We start from the raw sequence: 27,772 nt of genomic DNA on the forward strand, positions 1-27,772 counted from the left end.
CCTTTGAAATTGTACATACACATTTTAGCGGTAATCAGTTTTTAGCACTTTTCGTGTTGAAAACTTTCTGCGAAAACATGATTACACAAAATACTTTAAACGCATATCGGTTTCCACAACAGGAATAGTAGGCGAACAATTAAATTTTGCGTTTTAATCATTGATTGATAGTGCTGAAAGAAGTACTTTAGGAGTAAGAGTTTCGTGGAAAACAAACCGGTTGTTAAACGTTTAGGTTTTGTTTCAAAGAAATGTTTGCATCGTGTCCTTATTGTCCATATGATCATACACGGGTGGCTATGTCAAATGGAATTTATTGAACAATTTTGATTGCATTTCCTTTGACAAAGTCACGAGTCTAAGATTCTGTTTATCACATAACTTAACAAAATAAACGGAATCAAGTTTGATATGAGACATGCGAATTTCAACGGTATATATTTACATTTTCACTTCGCTCCGCCTCAATGAACATAGTAAACTCAGATCACTTCATTTCCCGTTGAAGATTTTGGGTCGCGTGCTTCTGTTCTGAGAGACGAATCACTTTCTTGCCGGCGTGTGAATACATTCACTGAGTTTACAATGGCGATCGAGTTCTGTACCGCCTCAGACTTTAATGCACTTTCATTTTGTGAATTGTGTAACATTGTTATAAACGTATATGAACACAAGTGGAATAGCCGCTTTATGTGCTAATAAAAATGCCAGTATAATGCAGACAGTTTAGAAAACAGGATCTGACAGAACACTGACACTCCCGATAGCACCGAGCTCATGACCTACGTAGCGCAGTAGGTCTAAGCTTAACGTTAGCTGTATCTCGAATGCCATGCTTGATACCATTTTAATGGTCACAGAAAATAAACCTCAATTTCAACACTATTTAACAACACAAAACAGACTGGTAGCAGCAGTATGTTATATCGAGCACATGGACACATTATTGTCGTAATTTGACTCAATCTAAACATATGGAGGACACAAGTTTCCGGCCGTCGAATACCGCCAATTTTCAAATCAATGTTTCTTTACTTACTATCAGAATTTACATCCCAAAACGCCAGTGCGACAATGAAATACAATATTTCAAGAACACTATGTACATAATCAGTTAACATGGGACTAAAATCCACATTGTTACACTTGTTCTCGAGCTCTGAATATCCCGGCTATTAGACTGCATCACATACGGTCACAGGGGTTCGGCGTTAAATTTTGAGTAACATATGACATCTATAAATAATCGAAAGACTAAAAATCCAACATTCATTCAAATTGTTAAAATCTTACAAAATCGATTTTTTTAAGGATTTAGAGAATATGTTTTTTAATGTTGTGATATTTCACTGAACTGTCGTCACGTTAACCTTGTGCTCATTTTTTTAACCGAGTCCCTGTGTCTCGAGTGACCAAATCACACACATACTATACTGTCAACAATGCACTTTAAATTCGTATTCATATGGGTATTGCTAAGTTTTTATTATACAATATCATAAATATTTGTTATAAATGAATATTTTACCTTGAAAATATCGTATTTATGTGTATCAACATCGTAATATTCAAAACGTGTAGAGACTATATTTTGTGTTGCCTTGGCGACGAGGATAGCTGACTGTCTGCTGTTCCACTACTGTGCACACATGTACGATAAGTGTAACATTGTTACAAAGTGACGCACTTGCGTCACACTGTTGCGACTGAATTTTGCAATCTGGTGGCGAAGTTTTTAATTTGGTTAACGTAAGTATAAGGATTGATTGTCAATTTTGTTGCTTGCATTGACTGCTGAAGGGAAGTGAACCGCGTGCAAATGAAGTGAACTGCGAAGCAGTTCATGTACCATTTGTTCACTTCCCTTCATCAGTCAATGCAAGCAACAAAATTGACAATCAATCCTTAAGTGTTTCTTTAGAGACATGCGTGCGACGTCATATACTTATTGTGACGTAATAAATTATTACGCTAATTGTGTGTCTTACATTTGGACGATATTGGTGACATAGCTGTAATTCATTGTAGAACAGCCAGTTATGCATGTGATAGATTGAAAGAACTGCCAGTTATGTGATAGATTGAAATCTTCATTAAAGACCTTATGTAGCTAACATCACGATTATGACATAATGACGACATCAATATGTTGCCAATGCAATTGGAGGATCAGTATAAAAATTATCCTTAAATTGGAAATATACTCTCTACTTAAAGGCACTTTTATCAGAGTTTTCCTCTATGCTTTATGTGTCTTAATTAGTACTAACCCTCCCAAGCAAAATAAATCAATAAACGAAATAAATACATACATATGTAAATAAATAAAATACTCCTAATATAGATATCGCTGTTAGATAACTTCCATCGCCACCTAGAACGTTGGCTTTACTGAGCTAATAACAGTCCCATCAAATCAAATGAGGTATACTCTCTACATAGCGGTACATTGTCATTTTATTGTTTATTTTTTAGATATAATTATGGTTTTGTTTTAACATTGTAATTTTCCTTGAAATTAATGGAATACCCACGGCAATTAAAAGTAATGTTATCTTATTGACTGCATGATGATTGTGAAATTAAAGCAATTGTTGTATCAAACCACTCGTTCGGTTCATAATACATATCTAATGTACAACGTATTAAAACTAAAAGCGAACATTTCTAAAAAAAAAAAAAAAAAAAAAACCTATAAAAGCCGTCGTGAAAGCTCAATAAATATTAGCCTAAATTCAGTCTGAATCAGTGTTACATGAGTGTTACAAAATAGGCCGAGCACGAATGAGGAATTTAATCAAATTGATTTCAGAACCAACAACAACAAAACCAACAGTATGCCTCTCAGGTATTGTATTTTCAAAAATACTGTCACTCCATTCCATAAACTTATTAGACAATTCCCTGTCGGTCATCTATTACAAAACCAATCTTGTTTTACAATAGGAAATTCCATTGTAATGTGGATTTCTGCCGCAACATAGATTCCCTATTGGCTTAAACATGTAAGGTATTATACTTGGATCAGAATGTCTACCTAGAGACACATTTCCCTGAAACAAATGTAAAATAAATTTCAAATCTCGTGTTGTAATTTATCGTCGTGTAAACACGTGACTGAAGCACTCTTTTCGTGTTTAATTTTGTTTTGATTTGATTGTCATTATTTCAGTAGATTTTATACCGTCATCGCTCGTTTTAGGTCCTGTGGATGGTTCTATTTATTGGGAATGGGAGATGAATGGTCTGCTCAAGCCAGATTTATAGTAGGACGAGAATTGTAGGGATACCAATAGAGAAAAACAAAGCAGACAAAATGAGAAAAAAAAAAAAAAAAAAACAGAAAAAAAAAAATCTAAATGTTACATTGGAGAGAGCAAATCAATATTATTGTCGTCAATATTCCCTGACATGGAAGGAAGATAACATCATATATCTGTACATAGAGATTCGTGATAGGTAGCGATTTGTTATACATGTATGTAGTGATGTCTCTGATAAATACAATGACTTGAAATACAAGTATCTTGAATACTGCTAAGGAAATGATATTACGATGAAAGAGATAGTATTATGTCATTTTCGTATAAAGGGATCACAGGTAAAAAAAATTCAAAGCAATTGTGTTATCTTTACGGTCCGTCTCTAATGTAAGATAATCTTCAACCTTATTTTACAATTCAATTAATTAATTTTATTAATTCTATTAAAGCCCATTGCGTGTTTAATTTTGCCGGTAGTTTTTACATCATTTCCCTCTTCTATGAGTCGAGGCAGAGCGTTTTATTATAATTAATAAAAATCTGGTAAAAGACAACCTATGATACACAACCCGACGGTTCTTGATCAAAGAACTAGCAACGTATTTTGAATGAGCTGTACAAAAAGTTATAAACCTTCAAATATAGAATGGACTTGATAAATCACATGGTATAACACGCCGATATCGCTGATCAGTAGAATCTCAACTTCAAACGAACGACTCACTTCGCTTCATCCGGAATTCATTAGAAGTTTTCGCTTAAATCACATTTACCAAAAAGGAAATGCTAACGTTCCTAATTTATATATTTCAATCATTTCCTATTTCTATGCTGTTTGAGAATTATATCCCGGGATTGTTATCTATGAAATACAGTATCCAAACCGTCAATATTGATGTGGAGAACTTGTTGGTTGATCGAGTGTAAACAATAATAATCTGATCAGATTTCTCTTTTGTAACTTGTATTTTTTCTGGGTCGCAATTTCGAAACCCACATGGGACAGTTACCTGGTACTGACTATGGCATAGGCCGGTGGTTTTTCTCCGGGTACTCCGGCTTTCTTCCACCTCCAAAACCTGGCACGTCCTTAAATGACCCTTTCTGTTCATACACTGTAGGACGTTAAACAAAATAAACCAAACCAAACCAAATGTTTTTTTTATTCTCCTGGTTAAGAAAGAAAGATGATATTCTTGTTGTTATCAGAAGTACAGACTATGCTTTGTAAATTTCCGGCAAGATCAATTACCATGATTCAAAATGTTTAATTGCTAAAGGCACACAATGTATGGAATCTTAGCCCTATATGTAAACCATGACAGACACACAAGTCATAGTGAGAAAGTACAGACATTGTTTCCGTTGTGTATTGAACCAGTAGATAATGAACAACGACAACATGACAACAGGTCCTATTATCTATAATCGTTCATTTCCCGTATAAAGATAACTTTAAAAAACTATCTTCCTCCATACGCTAGTGGGACGTCTTTGAAGTGTTACGCTGTTGCAGATTATATCGATATGGGGACATTTAATGGCAAATCAATAAACTTATTGGTGATTTACCAAAGGCTGCACGTATTGCTATTTACATGTTTAAACATTCAATTATTTCAAAGCTATTGGTTACATAATAGGGAAAGGCTTGGTCAATCGGCGTGTGTTTAGTTTGGAGTTTTGCTCTCTTTCATTTGAGAGAAAGCTCGCAAGCTTTATGGGATAGTGTCATTTTGAATATCTCGGCTCGTAAATTAGATGCATGAGTGGGCCTGATTGCTATGCAATGTTAAGATGTTATGTTTGATGTTTTTTCTGAAATAAATAGAATGTGCTGAAAAGGCAACAGCGTGGATGTTATGAATATGCACCATTGATGCTTTGCTTGCTGACTTTACTTTGTCTTAATTCAAAAAAATACATATAAGTAAGTAACATCTTTGAATATCAATAATTGGTAATCGATATAATGTATACTGCATGATCACATGTACAACTGTGTTGCTTTTTGAGGAGTCTTCAAATAATCTGTAGCCAAATGTGTCATTCCAGAAAGGAAGTAGACAGTATTAAGATAGGTTCAAACAAATGTAAAACATATATAATGAACAATATTAAGACAATTCAAACGGGCCACCATCTTGTATTGAATACAGCGCCAAAAACTCACCTAAATTTACAACAAAATGCACACTTAATTAACTCCCGCTGACAAAAACAAGCTAGGAAAAACACTTTTTTTTTCTATCTATTTTACATCTACATGTATTGGGCAGCCCCCACATAAAACTTTGGAAACTTCTCCAACCTTAAAATCCAATCATTAGGCCCTGATGCATTCACCTTCCTATTAAATCTTCTGCCCAAAGGGTTTTCTTAAACGGGGAAAACCCACAATCTATTTTTGATTTGGTTCTGTGGTCCCTATAGTGTTCTGGCTGTATGTTGTTTTCTGACAATAAATGGTGTTCTAACTTTCGGTTAGATCGGTCTAGTACATATTCAATAGAGAGTGTTTGTAGTTTCCGATATGATCGGTCAAGTACATATTTAATAGAGAGTGTTGGGAGTTTTCTGTTAGATCCATCTAGAACATATTTAATAAATAGTGTTAGGAGTTTTCGGTTGAATCAGTCTAGTGACATTTTACGCTTTATTTTATATTATATGCATTACTGTTCCGAACAGTAAAAAATAATCGGGCACGCTTGGGATGTTGCACTTTATTCTCTGAAATTCATTGTTTTTTAATTATTTAATGAACATCATTCCGTTGTAAGATATATCATGAATAACCCGTACAAGTTAAAACAGCACAAAAACACCAGAGAATATCGGCACAATAACACGGTCGTAATTCTAACTTAAGCTCGATATAATGTTTGGAAAATGTTAAATAACTTTGAAGCTGGCTTGTGGTTATCATGTTAATGTTATTTGGTTTGCTTAGATCTTCCTACATTACGTTAACAGTAACAGTAAAGAACATCGAGATGTAGATTTTTAAAACTTTCACTGTTTTGTAAGTTCAATATTTTTAAATTGTTGAATGTTATTTGTCATGATATGACTAATTCTTAACGTCTCCCGGCATAGGCAATATCCGGGTAAGGGCTTTGCGAACGAAAGTACAATTCAAACGTACATCTGACGTGGAACCCTGAGAACCCGCATGCAGGCCGTTGGTTACGTTCGCGATAGAGCATCAAGCTATATGCGGGATGAACTAAAAATAAAAGAGGTGATGGATTAATCAGCTTTATTAAAGAAAAGCGGATTTAAAGTATCAGTTTAACCGCTGAGTGTTTTAAACATATTGTAGAATTATTATTTGATATTGCTACTTATGGTAAGATACATATTGAAATTGACAGTTTCATCTGCGATGTCCGTGCCCTGTGCCGATATAATATGGTTTCCTTAAAGACTTTACTTTAAAACCTTTTCCTTGACATAAGCTTCGAAGGGGTGCTTATCAAAATATAGTACTTTAAAATTATGCTTTATCTCCTCAAATGTTAATTCGATAATGGAATCGTACAGAACGTTAGTTGGATAGACGCCTTGCGTGTAAATAATACTCATAGTATCGAATAGTGATGCTCAATAGCCAGTGTCCGCTCAAAGTATAATTTCCACAACAACGGCAATTACTGGGTGAGACACAAATTACACTGACAATCTCGCATACATACACAGTGATGATGAGACCAAAGTAATATTCACTTCTAGAATACATTGTCTTATATTATACGCATGTATTCAATAGTATATATGCATTTTGGTTTCTTTTTATGTTATCACGTGTTTCATTGATTTTGCAAAGAATAACGGTTGTTTCCATAGCATATTACATTTTCATTTCATTTGGCAAACCTATAACCTGAAAATGCTCTTTCTTAAAATGAATACTTCGACGACAAGAATATTCAATAAATAATCACCAAGTAATCAAAGGAATTCTATTCACAACGAAATTTCTTATTTTGAGTCCTTGGATGATTTCTACATGAATAATTTTATTTTCTAGTGTTCCCAATCATAGAAAAGGTATTAAACCATTAATATTGTCTGAGAAGAGGATGATAGCATATTGAATTTATTGTCAGTGATTAAATTTCTTGATGAGTATTGATTATGCATAGATGAAAATCTAGTGGGCTACGTTCGACATTACGATCAAATACTGAAGCATTTATGCAAAAGCAATTGCTTGTTACATGATGTTCCATAATTCATGTTACAATTGCGATGTTTACACTATTCGTTAATTCTGAATGTTTGTCTACAAGTCTTTGATTGCACAAGTTTTTTTTATACAAGTAAAACAATTTACATTCTATTATTCTATAATTTATTAGTTTCACGTCTATTCTTTTAAAGCAAACTATGAAGTTTTTGGAAGAAAACAAGTTTGTTTAGAAAAGTCAAGATCATAAATTTAGTCGCCTCTTACGAATCATGTAGTTGGTGCAGCAAGAATAATGTCTAAGCCCTACCTCTAAATACGATATATACCTAAGTGAATTACTTTATTTATCCTTTTCCAACAGATGAGACAAAGAAAATCAATCAATGTATCGACAGAATTCCAAGATAAATGTGATGTCTAACGTTATGTGGAATGCAATATCCCAGAGAGCATTCGAAGTCCGATCGAAGTACCAGACCAATTAATGTCGATCTACAGCAATTTAATTGTCGTCAGCTGACATTTTGTAAAATATTTCATTTCCTCCATTGTGCAATACCTATGTGATATCACAGTGTCACTTGTCACGTCCAGACATTCTTGTTAATATCGTTAGAGACTTTCTGTAGAAGCTCATACATACACAGACAGACTATGGCCGATTTGAGACTATTACTTACCACATACCAATTAGAGCTGGCTCTTTTTCCCGTGCTATGATTTCTTCTATGAATGTCCCTCTAGAATCGCATCCTTATATGACCTCATCTGTTGCGAGGACCTTTAATTCATGACCACTGCTTCACAAGTCTGATTTGCTACTTGTTCTGGTATATCACATAATGGCAACCTATGATAACAGTATTTAAGATAAAGAATCCATACCTACAGAAGGTTTGGACAAAGATAGGACAACAATTACAAGAATTGTCATTTATGAAACTAATGTTTTTTGTCCGATTATAAAGTCAATGCATAAACTGTCCGCAGTTTGGATAAGATCAGTTTTATTACAACTTATTGCCAAGTTATATCAGAATACAGATCCATTCACAGAATATCCATTAGTTTAGAAGATAGAAGCTATATGTGATATATAAGTTATCTAACCGTGCCAATTAAACTTACACCGAACAACATTACCTGAAGCAACTTGCACCAATGTTCGTGACATATTGAATATATCAAATCAGCATGTTTTTGTGGATCGAGATTTTGGCTTACATCGTGTCAGGTTAGAACCTATAAAAACTGGACACATTATTCACCGCTGGGACTATACTGTGACGTCATTTATATAAACGTCATAGCGGTTTTCAAGCAGTGACGCAGTAATCATTTCTATGTTTATTGTACGGGAACCATACTGTTTTTATGGGAACGTAAATATTCAACGGCAAATGATCTCTGTTATATAACAATAGGACGTAACATACGAACTTGTGAGCTCAAAGTTACTAGCGATCTTCAGTCTTCTGTTAGGCATCTTTGCTTTTTTGACAACCTGTTTTATGAAATTTCTTTAAATTTCGCCACATTTACATTATTAGTTTACCTATTAACTCGTTTATTATAAAACTGTTGTGAGTATATTATTTACCCAAGAAAGGATTTGTCCGTTATGCCACATTGACCGTATACGATAGTATGAGATGATTCATGTCTTTTATATTGGAGCGTTGTGCTGGCTCTGCTGTCTGATGTACGCGAGCATTCCGTTACGTATAACCATTCCCGGGATAGATAGAGCTGCTTGAAGTAAGACTGCTCTGTTGTCTGCGATCCGCTGTTGGTAGCAGACGACAATATTTAAACCATGGCGTAGTAAACCTTAGTATCATCCACATAAATAGACACGTCTTTTCGGTTTAGGAAAAAACTAACTAAACCAAAGTATACTTTATAAGGTTTTGTAAGAAAACTGCAAGCTGATAATAGACTCAAGGAATTTATCTCAGTTTGAAGTGTAGTGAAATGGTCGTCAAAGATTGGCCGAGATCTATCTGCCTAGCGATTGAGTGACAGTGACCAAGGGCACGTGCGCTTATCTGATCAACAGGTGGATAACGTATAAATCTATGGAATAACTACAGGTAAGTAAATATACCCTGTTAAATGGTTGATATAGAGAGTTCATAACGAAACAGACATCGAAATGTAGTATGAGCTTCTGTATTAGGGTCTTTGTTATGGAATTGGTCATAACTATGGTCTCAGTATTAATGTCACTGTTGAAAAAATAGCAAAATTAATTAAGTGCAATGCGTATATTGTTTTTAAGCAAATAGTTTATGGATGGAAGAAAGATAGATTTTGTGTTGTTTTGTACATGTTGTAGACAGAGAAGGTCTCAATCAAGTGTCAATATAATTAATCGGCTCGATTGTGACATTACCATTATCATACCACATTACTCAGATTTATGGGGGGGAGCGAACACGCCAAAATGAATTCTACCCAATACTGTATAGTTGCTAAATTTCACGGGCTAATATTTCGTGGTTGTCCCAGTCGATCGAATATGGTTCGCGGGTATTAAATTTCACGCTTACACGCCTGCAAACATTCTCAACTGTGTATATATTTATATATACATAATGTACATAAATATCGCTGGGTATTTATTTTCGCGCTATCAATCTAGTTCCCTTGCGAACATCAACAACTACAAAGTACGTTATTTCACTACCGACACAATCACATGACGTCATACATTCTGTACGCTACATGTGTCAATTGACGTCGCCGTGTGGTTTATATGAAATGTGCACCTACCATTATAAAACACGGGTGAAATGCAGGTACTCAAATTTAATGTTTGATCTTGAGGTTCATTTGAGTTTTCAAAAAAAGTGCTCCCTTAATATTGTTCTTCCTGTATCCATTTCATTAAATGTCATTTATAACAACAATGTATAGCAGTGTTACAATTATCATGAAAGGATTGCATTCTCCTTAACATTTGGACAAAATGATATCTTTTCTATTCATAAATAATCTAGCAATGTAAGGATTTTGTCAACATTGCTTTTTATTACTACAAAGAACAAAAAAATATGTACACGTTGATATTTGTAGAGAAAGAATATGTATCAAATTTTAGCGTTTTCGGCGAAGGATATTTACTCGTTACTAAAACAACACTCGTGCTTACTGACAATTTTAATTTAAACATCACTCTCTGTATGAATTTTAATTTGAAATATTACAAATATGTACATAAAGTGGGTAAATGCAGAAGTTACAATGTCTATGTTACAGAAATCCATTCATTGCATATACTGTACAAAATAACGTCAGCTTTTATCTTTAGACAAACATCCAATTATAACCTAATTGCACTGTTTCTGCATTAGAAATATTGCTATATAGTTCTCCCCCAATGCCAATTGCGATCGGGCATTTATGTACAGAGAAAATTATTTTACCTTTACTGCTGTTTGTTCTCCTTTGATCATTTGTACTGATTAGGTTTTGTGGAATGTATAAGGCATTTAGTGTTATTGGATATCATTTGTCCTTGAAACGGCAATTCGAAAGGCAATTTCACGAAACGAAGTTTAGTTGCAATCAGATCAGTGGATCTTATTAATGTATTTCTAATGCTTAACTAGCCTCGAGAGAAACGATAGCAACGTACGTTGTATAACAGTGCTATAATATAGAGATTTTCGTCGTTAAAAAAAAGAAATTTAGAATACCTACACCATGAAAATAGAAGGATGATTTATAGTAATGGTAGAAACATGTTCAATTCCACTAACAAAATTGCGTTATGTGTATGACTTCATAAAACAAAATGAAATCCCCCCTGCATGTTATACGATCATTTATTCCGCACAAAATGCCAGAAAGGATAAAAGTAACTGTTCTGATAATCAAATTCCTTGTACAAAAAGAAGAAAACCAACATCTAATTTGTATTTAATAATTACCCATTTTAGAGGATATTGCATGAGTTTCCTTTTGAAAAACGTTTTATGGAAGTGATCATGATATCGAAGAGAGCCGATCGCTACATAAACAAATTATAGTGACAAATTTGAAATGAAAACATATACAGGATTCTGCTTGACACACGAGCAAGATATAAACAAATAGTTGTGAAATAACAAATAAGCGTGATGGGTTATTTAATATATCGACTTGAATAACCTATCCGTTTTCACTGGTAACGTCACAAACCTATTTAACAGGAAAACTGTGGCCATTGAGGTACGCGAAAATGCATTTTTTTTTTTTTTTTTTTGTCATAGGTAACTGAAATTGTTTTATTGCAATGCTATGGAAATCATATCAGAACAAAACTGTGGTGATACAGGAGACGGACCTGGTTTTCCTGAAGGCAAACTGTTTTGTGCACCGCAAGTGCTACAATGTCTATGTAGCAGTCAGTATGTCTCCAGTTAACTTAGAAAAATAATATAGCTTTTATGTTAGTAATGTTCAACGACAAAATCGTGGAAAAGCTTCTATGTGATATCTAATAGGTAGGAGTAATGCTAAATAGCCTGCCATCGCGGCAAGGGTATTTTGCATTACTCGAACTGGGGCTCGATCTAGCGACCCCTAGGTGCTCTTAAGGCAAATATCATACCAGTAGGCAAAAGGGAAACTCCCGCTAGTCGGAGCTAGTAAGGTGACCTCTATTCCACTTTTTCAGAATTATTCAGCACGAGAACTCAAATAAACGACATATTAGAAATGCTTTGCTATAAATCAACAAACATTTGCATCAGTTTGTAGGTTAATTAATATAGTCCTTGGTCAAGGTGAAAGGTAACTATTAGATTGCAATGTTATTTATGTCAAGACAATTCGACATGAATATGTTACACGACGTTCATGTGCATGTGAGTTACGACTAAGGAAAACCTCGCATCCAAACCACAGAATTGTTATCCTGAAGAAAAGTCATTAATGATTGGCATTTGTTTAATAAAAAAATCTATACCACGTGCCCTGAAATAACTGTCACGACAAAGATTCGCTTGATTTATCATTCAAACTACCGAAATGGAACTGGCTGAATTAAAAAAACGATAGTGTTCAGAAACATATTTCACGGAACCCATAATATTTTCAATTGAAAAAAAAAAGGATCTGAAAGTAGATACGTTTTGATTCAGTCTCGGTCCTTACGATAACTAATGATATTTTGATATCAAACAATACACGAAAGAACGACCCAAAAGCTAGATCATGAGTAGGATAAGAAGTAATCCCATCATGTAAATGCAGAAATGTCATTAAATCGAATTAACTTTTCATTTTATTACAATACATGTACAGTAAGTACACGATTTATTTAAAAGTAGTTTTTGTAAAACAATAAACAAAAAATATTTCTGAGGAATGAAAGTTAAATATCCTGTAATTCCAATTGATCGGAAATAAAACTGGGCATTTAATCGAACTATTTTGCTGTTGTAATGCATTATGTGGGGATTTCTTATTTAGATATGTTACCATATTTTCCCTCTTCAGCTAAGTAAATTCTGACTGCGAATAACTTAGCGTAAACGCAGTGAAAAGAGGCTCAAACGATTAATAAGGGCGGGAAACGGTAACATAATCATTACGTCGTCTCTTTGTGACGTTACGGAACATCAACTAGACGGCGCCATTTTGAAAGGAATTATTAACGCAACTTTGGCGTTTCTCCTGTTATCCGACGATCTTTGTACAAACAAAACAAAGTCATGGGAGTATTTTGTCAAAAACTAAACTGAATAATACGGAAATGGGTGCATATTTAACGTCTTAAGGAGGTTCGGCTAACAACAAATGGATGAAGTATACAGCTCTTAGAGCATTAGACCACGTCTCTACTAAATATGCATCACCACACGCTGCACTTGACAACCATAATTAATCAGAGACGGAATTTGTAGATTGTAAATATATCAATAACTTAAATACGTAAAAGGCGTTAAAAAAGGTTTAGTTGTTCTTTTTTGTGTGTGATAAAAACTGGTGTTATTCACTGGAAATATATCATCTCAGCAACCGCCGCTGCCGTTGTTAACAATGTCGCAACTCATCCCATCTTGGAATTTCTTCCTACGGTATTACAGCGATTCGTTTGATGTAAACATATACATTGAATGGTGTTTTATTGTGCTAACAGGGGTATGAACGCATTGGGATACAGACATATTCAATATATAGCACTAACGCGATATATAGAATACTGGTATGTCTGTGTCCCATTGCATTCATACCAACTAAACGCAATAAAACACCGTGTAATCCCTATATGAAGCTCTAATGTGGTTATCAATGTCGTCATTGAATCCGACATGACATAAAAATGACGTCATAAACAAAGACACGGTCACGAAATGTCGTCAGTATTTCACCTCACGTTTGTACTAGCGTCAGCAATTCTAGCTAGTGACATTTGACACACATAACCGAAGACAGCGTTATTTGTCGGTTGAATTGTATATGGAGTGGAATAGGGATAAACAGTGTTTTGAAATGCTTGTTCTGTAGTAAGTAACCGTCGTAGTGTTGACAATGTCGGTGAAAGACATTTACATATCTACGACTGAAGACGACTATGGTAAATGCATGCTTACTTTAGTTCGAGAGAAAAAGTTACGGTTGCAGTAATATTGGATTATACAAATATGTAAGAATCGCCTTTTGATTATGTGGAATTCAACTTCAAAATATAGCAATTTACAAGCTGGCTCTTGATTTATTAATACTATCCTCTTTTTCAAACTGTCTACTCGTTAATGATATGTCCATCTGATGTTTTTACCATGGGAACACTAGCTATGGTTCTACCTGATTTATATAATATTTGATTGGATTAAGTCGATCACATTCCGGGCCGACAAAACATCGTGTCACCCGCTGGTGATAGAGTGCCCCCATCATGTCGCCCTTATTCGGAGCATCTCTCACATTTTATGTCTTTTCCCGCAAGTTCCGAGTGCAAAAAGACAACCATCAAATGGCGGCGTGCACGTTTCACACTCTTAATGAGTAATAAATGGAAAACATTCTTTTATAAAAAAGAATTTATATATTTCAAGACGAAAGAAGCAACACGGTCAGCTATGAAAGGTTTTTTATAGACAGAAAAAGAATGAGAAGATATTGAATTTAAATAATTTGAAACAACGGAGTTTCGACCGTACCTTGCGAGAATCCATAATCATGTTTTCAAGGGGTACGCTTGAAACTTAATATCTTCGATGCCGTATAAACAAAGGTATATATTTATAAAGTGTTGATGATATCTGAAGAAGTGTTGAAATTATTAAAAACAACGTACATATTCATAAAGGGTGGAGACAAAAGTGCATATCTTTTAAGTGTTCAAGACAGAAGAAGATGTTATTATTGTCACTTGGAAATAATATTTATTATATATAATCATTTTCTTTCTTAAAAAAGTTATTAATATCCTAAAGTCGATCCGTGTTTTATGGACGCATGTAAAATAACGGAAATTTCCCCTGGACTTTTGAAACCCGATCTCCAATCATGAACTTTAATTAAATTCATTGCAGAATTGATTAGTTTAATTGCAAACAGAAAATAACAAATTATTGTTTAAGAGTCCATTAATCTGAAATCTCAGACGTCATTTGTCAACACGTTGTGTAACAAACTGGTGTTTATTTCAACGGATTTAATTAAACATCACGTTGAGTAAAGGGCTTTTATTTCTGTTAAAACAATTAAAACAAGTTCGTGGTTTTAATTACGCCCGAGAGACTCCTTCAAGCTAGTAAACCGTACTTTTATTTGGCTTTCTAGTACGTACGTTTCAAAAAAGGAGCACGATTTTGCTAAAGTATGTTTTGCAAGCGAAAATTACACACATAGAGCGCTTGGCACCTGATTGAAGATTTTGTTTACGTCGAGAGAGAGGGAAGAATAATCAGATTCAAAACAAAAACATCCGAAGAAATATGCTTTAAACTATCATGGAAGCATCAAAACTCATTAAAGGACAATCGTAAACCCCCACGTTTTTAGATGATCTTATCAATGCCATTGGTTTGTTAGTCATCTTACATGTAAGTAATTACAAATGTACTTCTAATATACCATTCGCAGTGGTCTTGTTAGAGATGTCAATGGTGTAACAGTTTGGCCACGTGACCCTTCATTTTATCAAAAATTCATATATGCATACAGGGTTACATGATATATTTTACCTACACAAAACACTTCACTCTCAGAGTGCCATGATAAGAGGAAATTAATAAGATTGATAATCTATAGTCTCTGCTTGATAAACTTTTTATATTATTAAAAAGGACACCAAAAACGTACAGTGCAATATTTCTAACAAGATCCACATTTCTGTCACTATGACATGCTCATCTTCAATAATAGTGAAGAACGGCCCAGATTTCGATTTGTTACCATGTTCCAGTGTTACAGAAAGGTGCTTTCTTCTGCGAGAGAACGCAATGGAAGTTTACAGCTTATTTGCCAATCCAGCAATAGAATTGCTAAACAATAAATAAGGATGGGTGTTTAAAATAACATGTAATTCAAACATAAGGAATATCTACTGATGGGCACTGGCAAAGAGTTGTTATACGCAAGATATAATAGCACAACACTTGAACAGGACACATCCAGAATGGCCGCATGTCGGTCATATCGTTTGCCAATCAAATCTCGAAATTGAATAGCCATATGAGAAGAGAAGATCCATAAAAAAACTAAGAAATAGTTGATAACAAACTTTTGTCATCTGTCTGAAAATTAAAATAGAACAGAATTTAGGGATCAGGTGAAATCTACAAATGGAAAATCTCACTGTTACCTTACAAGAAATAGCAATAACAAAGATTGTTAACTGACGGATGATGGACGGTCGGACGAAGGGTACCTCCGCATCTGGATTTCTTTCAAACTTTTTAGCATTTTGTTTTCGGTCACCTATTAGTTATCAACACATCAGGTCATTAGCATCACAAATGAGTCCTAGAATGACGAAACAACATACCATATACTTCAATATTTGGCTCCACGAAATACTGTATCTGCCTATCAATTTATATTGATCGCAATAAAAACAACTCATACCCAGACTATCTAAACAGCACTACAAATTATTTGAATTTTTATTTGCCTTATCCTTAGTATTATGTGACCTAGTTCAGAATGGATCACTTCATGCAGCGATGGCCTTGCTGTTACACTTGATATAATTTAACCACAATTTATATCCCTAATTGAACATCTCATGCTACTCAATTCATAGAGAAGACCCACAATGTCGTTACGCTGCGATATGTCCTAAATCAAATTTCCCTGTGCCCCTTCTGCCATGTTTTGAATCTAGCATTAGTTGGCCTTACTCCGTAATGCTATTAATGTACGTAGCATTAACGAAGCATAGCTAACAATGTGTTTCCTGCATTTATCGGGAGTAGGTCTTCGTCTTTGAGCCAATTTTGAACGCTAGTTTGACAATATCTCAACTGAATGATTTTTTTCTGCATCAGACAAACTCCAATCCAATGTTATTTTATTTAAGAGGATTAGTAATGTATTGTCAGCGAACACAATCTGTGTAATTATGAAGTGATATGCAGGAAAGGAGAGGAAGAAAAGGTCATTCTGAAGACTTTGAAATGCAACGTACCTTGTTTATACCCAACTTAACCTCATCTGTTATAATTGATTTACGTTCATTATATAAAACAACTATTGCGACGAGTGGGAAAGTATCATTTTAAGGCATGTTTGATTTATTTTTATATGACGTTATTACCGTCTTGTAAACAGTGTGAAGTCAGAACACTGAAATATTCTATTCATGTCACAATGGTATGATATAAAACGATTTTGTGTCTGTCAGAGCCTATGTTATACAACTATGTTGTAATGAAGACATATCGTTGTATGTTCGTGTTAACTGGGTGATTTTTCTTTGTCTGTATGTCATTGTATTGTGATATAATATGCCAGATCTATATATATACTATACTTTCCATCCTTGACTAATAACCGGATACTAATTATTTGAAATAAATGTAATATGTTATGGAGATAACTTTAATATAGGCTTAGCCTGATGTTCAATCCATTTGATTTCCAATAAAATATGTTTAAATGAAATAATATGCCAGATTCCCACAACAAAGTTGTCTCCCTACATAGCCAGAGATACAAACAATCGTGTCCATTCAAGATTTTACATTAGACTTCTACTGTCAATAAGCGGGGGAGTAACGCTAGCGAGGACGTAACGACCTATAGGATGGTATGTTACATATTGGTCCACACAGACCTGTCCGGTGTGTATTATAATCATTTGAAGCTATTGACTGTTTTATTTCTTCGTTGGAACACCAATATGTTGTTGTTCTCTGCTCGATATGTACCATTCAAGCACCAGTAACAATTATAGCAATATTTTGCATCAAGTAAAAAAAAGAGAGGAATATTACGAACAATATCACAAAATTAAATGCAAACATGACGATTACAGAATAGATCTTAATAGGATCTGATATGTGAAAGATTATTGATGGACCCACGCGGTGGCCGAGTGGTTAAGGTGTCCCAACACTTTATCACTAGCCCTCCACCACTGGGTTGCGAGTTCGAAACCTACGTTGGGCAGTTGCCAGGTACTGACCGTAGGCCTGTGGTTTTTCTCCGGGTACTCCGGCTTTCCTCCACCTCCAAAACCTGGCACGTCCTTAAATGACCCTGGCTGTTAATAGAACGTTAAACAAAAACAAACCAAACAAACCAAATGGACCCACGCACGTGTTGCCTCTAAGTCCATATCAGTAGTATTATGATCTACATACATCTTGTTTGTTTCTTCCGCTAACAGAATACACTCAGGCCAAGTTTATTTTGCAACAAGTGTCCAATTCAATTTCAATTTCCCTCTGGTTGCTTGTACGACTATTCTAGACGTCAACAGGTCGATGACATCAGGAGTATTTAGGGATATCACGCTTCTGATACTTCATCTTTAACTTCCCTCAATGACTCTCCGAATGACGTGTCATTATTGAACATTCCGGTTTTCACTGCACTATCGTGGAAGTTGGTCATTGTCCTGAAAACATTGATCATGTCGCCTCTAAGTCTTTGATATGCAAGGGTTGCAATAGGGTAGCGGGACAGTCTTGGTATTTTCAATATCGACTAGTTTTAGTATGATCGACTTTTTTTACTTTTTTTCCTTTTTTTTCGTTTTGTGTCTGATGTCTAATTATGTAATTGAATGCTGCAAATACATTCGCTCAAACCAAACGTCTCACATACATATATAACAATTTTCATTTTGCAAAATATGCAATAGTCCGGTTAATTCGAAATATGAACCATATAGTTTGGGAATATCGTATTCTCTTCTATCGATCGAGGCCGTCCAAGGCCTTGTTAATATGTAACAACAACGAGTATATCATTATTCGTATAGTCGACAGGTGGTCCACTAGGGAAATCTACTCACTGCTACCGGCAATAAGCCCATGCCGGGTCGTAACCAATTGAGTGCTACCGTCTGAGCACGGCCTAGGGTGGTAAGGTTTTTCGTTTGGCATTGTCTTCTTGCCAATGCCAACATGACCTTTACCGATCTATTACATGCTGTAGATTGTCTGTGTTGGCAGGATCATTCCGTGTGGAAGTGAAGAGAAATTCGCGAGCAAAACCAGCGGCCGTTAAGTGTACATTCTCGAGAAATGATATTCTTCCATTTTTTGATACTTTGGATAATATTGATAAAATTAGAATGCGGTAGGAGTTGTTATAAAGATTGTCATATACTTTAAAGATGCGACACCTCCATCACGGTGTAACAAATTGTCATTATTTTGACAATAAATGGCATTTAGTCCATATATGTATGCCTATTTAAGACCTACATTACGAAGTTACGAACTTGTGAATATGCCTGCCTATGAAAGAAACCAACATCATAATCTTCTTTGCATACACGTACCTTGATTGCAGTGCATTTTGGAAGAGCATGCAGAGGAAAACAAATATTCTGGACTTCAGCTCGAGCAAATACTACCTGTTGCCCATCATTACTACTGATTTAAAAAACCGGGGTTTTAATGCAAAATAAAAAAAAAATAATAAAAAAAAAAATAACAGATAAACATCTCAATTATATTCATCGCGAAAAATCACGATCCTCTGCATGCTGCCACCCAGGAACTTATTTTTCTTTCTTAGCGTTACCCCCTTCGGCCCCATTACTCAAAATATGATTTATCAGTAAGTTTAAGCTGGTGAACGATACATAGTCAATCTGCAATCAATATATATCACAAAAGAAATATTAACCATTGATTCAATCACAGCATATGTTTACAGTTTTCCAGTAAAGATACAGACCGAACGTTACACTACTTACGTGTGTAAGTTACACACTTGCCTCGCCAACAAAGGCGATCACCGGATTCACCATTACATTTTGTCTGCATTGCTGCAAAGTTTGTTTTTTCTTCAAAAAATTAGAATTAGAATTAGGCATCATGCATATCACAAACAATTTTACCATAATATCACTATCAAAACCACACAGTTGTGAAAGTTATATTAATGAAACATGCTTATATCCAAGCGGACATTTTTAAGGAAAATGAAACACAATCAAACATGCGTCATACATATATCGTGAGCGTGTCTTTAGATATTAAAAAAATGATTATAGATTGAGAACAAATTCGCTTTGATTATTTCCGAGATTTCTGTATAAATATATTTATATATATATGTGTGTGTATAAAATAAATCTGTATAGATTGTGAACAAATGCACCTGTACATATCTAATACAGATGTTCTGCCCTGTTTATTTCCATGACATGTTAATACTCACCGACTCCCACGGCATATTATTGGCTTCACTTCTGTAGACAAATATTCTAAATAGAACAGGGAAGAGACAAAAACCGAGACAGATTTGTATGTTAAACGAATTGATCATTCAAATTATTTCCTGGACGCCATTTCTGCATGGAAGCATTTGGGCGCCCGTCGTATATGTTTTCTGATTAATAGACAATTTTCTTGCTGAATACACTTAATTAAACAGCCAGAGGTGACATACTGATGGAGTTTGTACGTTTTTACTGACTGTGGCTGTATGCTTCAGAAGCAACCATTTTAACATGTGCATTCAAATTAATATATATTGTATGTAAAACACATACACATACAATTAGTTTACCCTTTCCTTAAAAGCTTTTATATTAACTCAAATCTAGCAATTTAAAAAGGGAAGGTCGGTTTAAGCCCTAGTGTATATTTAACCTATTGAGCATGAAGGTGATGTAAGATTTCAATAATTGTGTAATCAACCTAAAGTCATGGACAAGTGTTGTTCTGTGTCGACAATTTGAGTACAGAATGTGAGTACATCATGTTTCCATCTTATCATAATTGATTTTTTGTTAATTTTCTTGCAAGATTAGGATTTAACAATTTCAGACACTCAATACTACTTTTGGTTACAGCTGAGTTGAATGTCTTACAAACATCACCAAATTGTCTTCAATACGTTTCAAAATTCACAGCTGAGTCGAACGAAATACAAACACCTCTAAAATCTCTCAATACATTTGTAATTCACAGCTGAGTCGCCTGTAATACAAGCACCACTGAAATATCTTCAATACGTCATTAAATTCACAGCTGCGTCGAATGAAATACAAACACCACTAAAATATCTTCAATACGTCATAAAATTCATGGCTGAGTCGAATGTTATGAAAACACCACCAACATATCTCATACGTCGTAAAATCCACAGCTTAGTTGAATGTAATACAAATACCGTCAAAATATACCAATACATCATTAAATTCACAGCTTAGTTGAATGTAATACAAACACCCGTGAATTATTCCAATACGTCATTATATTCACGGCTGAGTCGAATGTTATGCAAACACCACCAACATATACCAATACATTATAACATGCACAGCTGAATCAACTGTAATACAAACTCCATATGTCATACAATTCACGAATCTATTTAAGCAAACATATCTTAGTCCTCTAACGGGATGGATTTACTTTCCCGGTCTCTCCTTTGCATTGACATTGACGACAATTGGTTATATCGTTATAGAATAATTTCATACGAAATTCTATCTAATACGACGGTTAATATAATTCGATAATGAGTTAACTTAAAGCCCTGTGGAAATACACAGAACTGTGAAAACGTTTTACTGTCAGGAAATGTGGATACATGATTTGCTTGTGTATCAACACTAAATGTTTGTTATTTCATATAACGGCCATAATGTAATGGTTCAGCAATGCGATAATTATGATGGAAAGTTAAACAAAACTCATGTCTATAAATGTTCCTACTAGACAACTTAAACTATTTCGTCTGTTGTCGGTATCAATGTCGTAACATATCTGTTTACGTACATTAGGGAGTATGTGTGACATTAACACTGCTGTTTGTTAGTCCAATGATAGGTTTAGATTTACATGTCGTAACATATCTGTTTACGTACATTAGGGAGTATGTGTGACATTAACACTGCTGTGTGTTAGTCCAATGATAGGTTTAGATTTACATATCGATTAATACATTCTGTCATACCTAATCCCAGTTGGAAATTGACGTACAGACATATGACGATGCAAACTTCTAGAATTAAACTCTTTTTTTTACATTCTTATTTAAATCTTCAACATATGATCTCATATGATAAAAAAACAAGGATAACATCCATACACACCTACATATACAAACTCTATTCCAGGGGAGTGTTAAAGCTTGAATACAATATAACAATAAGTTGTGTTAAAAAGATAGCAGCATATATATACAAACTCAGGATTAAAGAATACATCTATATCTATCTAATCTATTGATTAACTATATTTTGCAAAAACCTTAATGTATATATGAAATAAGTTTGTTTACCATTGATCCTTGAGGTACACTTTTCCTAATTGTGATGGTTCACAATGTTTCTTTAAACATTTTTCAACAGGAGTTGTTCACTGTTAAAAATTAAACAATTACGTTATTTCAACATACGAAATCTGAACATAAATCGATACCAAAATCAGAAAGAACTTATTTAGATAGTTTCTCTGTAAACCTGCATTAATAGTGCTGAAGTAATAGTAGTATTGATATATTTTGAATCTTACAGTGAATGTTTATACATAATGATTAGTTCATATTAGACAGTATGCTGATTAAGCTCTACTTGAACATCATACGTTGATATCCATCTTGTTTCATGATTGAACGTTCATAAGTGAATTGTGAGCATATTTCTCTTATATCTTTCTGTAAACGTGTGCTGAAATGAACAACAAATATGTTGGAGGCTTTAAGTACGTTGGTGAATTTACAAAATAAAGTAAGCAGACCAAGGGTTATCAAGAGCATATTGGTTGTAGCCAGGACCATCGACGCACCGAATAGCCTTTAGTCTTTCTGGAATCCTGTTAGTGTATTTTAGCCAGAACTGATATCGATTACGGTGTATAAGCTATCAAATGCACCCCAGAAGGAGATAGTCGATTGATATTCCGTGTCTCCCTAATTACTATCATTGTGCCCACATCATTTCTAACACACTCCTCCCTCGTGGTCACAAATCGTTTATTAGTCAACTAAGGCCCATGTTGAATACTTGTAATGAGCCTTCATCCTACATCATGAAGGAGTAATTGCCTCGTATTTAAGCAATGGCGTATTAATATTTTCCCATTTGTACTATGGGAAGGCTTCCTCTTATTAGAAACTGTGTAGATCCATATGGTTAATAACGCTTAATATATACCACGGGAAGGTATGGCTTTCTAAAAAAAACTGACTTAATAATCATATTTCATAGGAAGTGACACCGTGTATGGAATGTTATTAGAATTTTTTAATAACATTTTTGTCTATGTATCATGTAGGTATTTTACAGAAAATTTATTTTGTCGTTTGCTGTGGTATATTCCAGTGATGCGACACTGTAGTGAATATTTCAATTGTGTTTAGTTAAATTTGATATTGCTGTAGTGTACATCTTTTATGATGTCACTGTTGTATATTTAACAGTTTTCCTCTTGTATGGTGTGGCTGTACTATATTTTGTACAGATTTCCTCTTGTTTGATGTCATTGTAGTATATTTTACAGTTTTCCTCCAGTATAATGTGGCTGTAGCATATTTTGTACACTATTTCTCATGTGTAAGCTATATCACTGGAGCATACTATTGAAGGCATCCAGCAGGACTTCCCATCTGGTCACATTCCACTGACCACGGGAGAACCATTCGTCCCGCTACCAAAATGCAGAGTGTTACACAGGAGAAACAATTACAGTTTATAAAGATTCTGACCAGGGGACAGAACAAAAATCCTTCCTCAGGTCAAATGCTCAACTCTTAAGCCAAAAGGTGAGGCTAAATCCAAGAAGAAATTAGAAAAAAAAGTTATTTAAAAAGAGGGACAAAAAGGATAAGATCCTACATTTACTCGCCTCTTATGATCCATTGTGAATAAGAATTTATGAATCAATATTTACATTTTGGTGGCAAAGCCGTGATATAAACTAAGTAAAAAGATTTGCAGTCTATGTGAGCATAATTGACACCCGCAACGTGACATCAATCCATGCCGCGCATGAATATATTCACCCACCGGAACTACTTGTAACTAACGTAAACAATCATAACGGCTCTATGAAAAAAGCATAGGACTACGTTGTTTTTTATGTTAATTAAAAAGTATTTTATGAATATTAGGATTTTTTATGCTAACTCAATTTCAGTTTTCAAAAAAAAAAAAAAAAAAATATGTCGAGAAAGTAAATATAAGCATTAAACTGTCTTTTTTGTCTATGCTCGATATAGATGCTAGAGCTTTGCAAGCAACCCTGTCATATTGTGCTAGACAGTTTAATCCTCAATTAGAAGTAAAGGTTTAGATATAAAGGAATACCGTTTACACAATAATATAGGATTTTTTTATGCTAATTACTTTCTAAGCAATCGGAAGTCTAGTCAACCTTTTATACCATCATTAGTCTAATATCCTGCAGTAGACGTCTTCATACTTTATTTGCAAATAACACTGGGCGCCAAACTATATCAATCTATCATACAACAACAATATAGTGAATAGCACTTTACATATCTTATGAGTAATAACAAATATGTGTATGCCATATTGCCATATTGCCTTTGCCATATTGTCATGATGCGTGTAAGTCTCCAACAGCATGGTTTACACAACAGCCATTGATAGCATCTTTAAATTAACCGTTTATTGATGTTTTGTAAGTGAATTCGTTTAATTTGTTAACAGGTCCAATATGCCATTATATCCTCGCTATATTGGAATGTCTTGTGTACTGAATAGTGATCAGATGTATATCTATCAGATGTCAAATGCATTCATATTTCATAACGTTACAAATAATTTCAATCGTATGCCAACACGTATTGAACTGATATCATGCGCTACAATAGAAATGTTATTCACTGTGAAACATGGAAACGAAATAAACATCTTATCAAAGCTAATATCAGTCGCAAAAAAATATATATTTAAATCGAATATCTGATCGTGTAATTGATATCGCAAGAAAACAAAATAACATTCTATGGTAAATTAACTTTTGGCGCCATCTAAGCCGTATCTTTAAAACGTAGATACTTGACTACGTTTTCTATATTAGAATAACTATGCTTCTAGCTAAATATATATCAACAAACGTTAGGACATTTTCTCTTCATCGCTGGCTTTAAACAAGAAACGAGTTGAGAAATAATGTGTTTCTTTTGTAGGAATTGAAATATAAATCTTATCATGTCGTAAAACACTTTAACTGTCTCGAGAGATTTTGTTTATTCATTTATCTTTGTGTAGTCTATTGAATCCTTCTATGTTGTCTGTACTTGAACATAAAATCCAATATCAAAGTGTTCCAATAAAGTTCTAGGTCCAGACATTGTTTATAAGGCTATCAGACATTGAGATGCATTTCCGTTCGAACTGAAAGTCAAAAAATTCTCAATGTATATCAGACATACGGAATTGGTATGTGATGCATGTATGGCACTAGTTTTTACGCTATGTTCGTTTTAAGTAAAGTAATCTGTGATGTTTTAGCAGTTTAAGTATTACCTTTTTAATGATTAACGGGAGCATCAATATCGGAAAGCGCAAATACATAGTACACGAGATAGAAAGGAAAAGACAAATTTTCAAATGTATCTCAGACAGAGAGGATAACCTATTACTCGTCAAGGCGTTGATTTGGTTAGTCATCTCGTACGAACAACATGCAATGCGACAAAACAGATCTTACACCCTAAACATGAGAAATCAAACCCAATACTGCAGGGCAATAGTCAAATATCCTTAATCCCTTGCTCCTAACCGGGATAGAACGGAAAGGTCAGTTCTGTCATACCCCGCCCGACTTTTAAGCTAAGAATGTTGTGGTCCAGTTAACTGTGGCCAAAATGACCTGCGGAGCCTACCTCAGGAATACAATACACATGTCAACAGGTTGTGCGACATGCACGCTTGGCATTTGATAGTTGGTGCAATTGTACTAATCACGGTTACTAAATGCCAGTCTCATCTGGAACATTATCCATTTAACAGCAGACTCACACATCTCGTAGCACCCTGGTAGGATTAGAATGGCTATTCAATCATTATTGGTTTTCGATCACCTTGTTCAGCCTACGTTCAGCCAGTCTCCCTTCTCTGTAATTTTATTTGTTTCCTGTCTTGTGATGGATGTGTTTCATACTACCCGAGATGGTGATTATCCACTACATCTCATGTGACTCTTCAATACCTTCTTATTTCGTCGGCACAGAATATTTTATATATTCCTCACTTATATAGACGTATTCAATAGTTTTCTCTTGAACAACATACAATGTATATATATTAAACGTTTATGACAATTCCCTCGTGAGCAAGAATATGACAGGATATCGATATTTTTACGGCAGATGATAATGAATGTACATTATAGCAATACAATCATCATTTCAAAGGGATTTGGAAAAATCTGCTTGCAAAACAATATTATTTTCATGAATAACAAAATTAAATGTCAAATATGTAACGTAATCTTTTGTTTATGATATGACGAGACAGTCACTAGATTTCTTTCGTTTTCTACTGATATGTATTAAGAAAAAGTTACTGCCAAAATTAGTATATATCTGATCAGAAATTAAATAGTAGCTGCGGCAGAGGTGCAGAGAAAAAAATCCTTAGCTTGATTTCAACTCAAATAGCAATACTCGATAAATTTCAATGTAGGGAATAGATATACAGATTTGTCGAATATGATAGATTAGATATGAAATTACCATTGCCACATTTGACAGTAGTGCCAAAAGAAAACAAAAACACTAATAGCTAATGTCACGTTTGACTAAAGCAACTCTATAGTTTTTCGAGAAAAAAATCGGTTATAATGGCAAAACACATTGATACATTACTATTGCAGTAATATGTACGTCTTTCGTGAGCTATACAATACAACTACTTGATGCTCCCATATAATATACCGTTGTGTATATAAGTGCGTCTATGATAGTAAATTGACAGTAGTTTATCCCTTGGTAATACAGACATTTGATGCTCCATGGGGCCTTCAGGCGAGAATTTTCCTCGTTCCAGTCTCTTTTTATGTTTTAAAGCACTTAGCCTTATTTTGTGATGAAATACGTCTCCAACATTAAATACTGTAAGAAACTCCCCAGACGCTTCATAACAACAATCAAGTCAGCTATAGATCGTATCCTCGTTTCAGTACGTTTCGTCTCGATATGTTGTAGCTGTCGCCATACGTTGACAAGATATTTCGACTGAAGCTAATTCCCATTCCTGTCAGTATGACATGGGAATACATTGATCCTAATTATTCATAGTACTGTTATCGATAATATTCTTAACTTTATTCTTAAAAAAAATTGTTCTGTTTTCGACGTCTGTTGCGTACTTTTGACTTCGCTTGTCGGTCCTACTGCAAGTCAATGCGGCTCGTATAACACTACATGTCAAGGGTTCTCGTAATCCTCTGTGTGTCAATGCGACGCGGATAACATTGCAGGTCAAGGGTGCTCTTAACCCACTGTGTGTCAAGTCGACTCGTATAACACTACAGGTCAAGGGTGCTCTTAACCCACTGTGTGTCAAGGCGACTCATATAACACTACAGGTCAAGGGTTCTCGTAATCCACTGTGTGTCAAGTCGACTCGTATAACATTGCAGGTCAAGGGTGCTCGTAATCCACTGCATTCCAAGATGACTCGTATCTCACTGAATGGCATGACGACCTA

The 27,772-nt window shown here is 34.6% G+C and overlaps 1 protein-coding gene across 1 annotated transcript in view; it reads left to right on the top strand.

Annotated features, from left to right (window-relative positions):
- Positions 1-9,223: 9,223 nt before the first annotated feature.
- The window catches only part of LOC117343116 (melanopsin-like), a 70,945-nt gene continuing 52,396 nt past the window's right edge, over positions 9,224-27,772 (top strand). Inside the window, exon 1 of the mRNA XM_033905430.1 lies at positions 9,224-9,551. The gene's annotated coding sequence lies outside the window, so the exon portion shown is untranslated. The remainder of the gene's footprint in view (positions 9,552-27,772) is intronic.

Source organism: Pecten maximus, chromosome 15, assembly GCF_902652985.1.
Source record: "Pecten maximus chromosome 15, xPecMax1.1, whole genome shotgun sequence".
Lineage (NCBI taxonomy): Eukaryota > Metazoa > Mollusca > Bivalvia > Pectinida > Pectinidae > Pecten > Pecten maximus.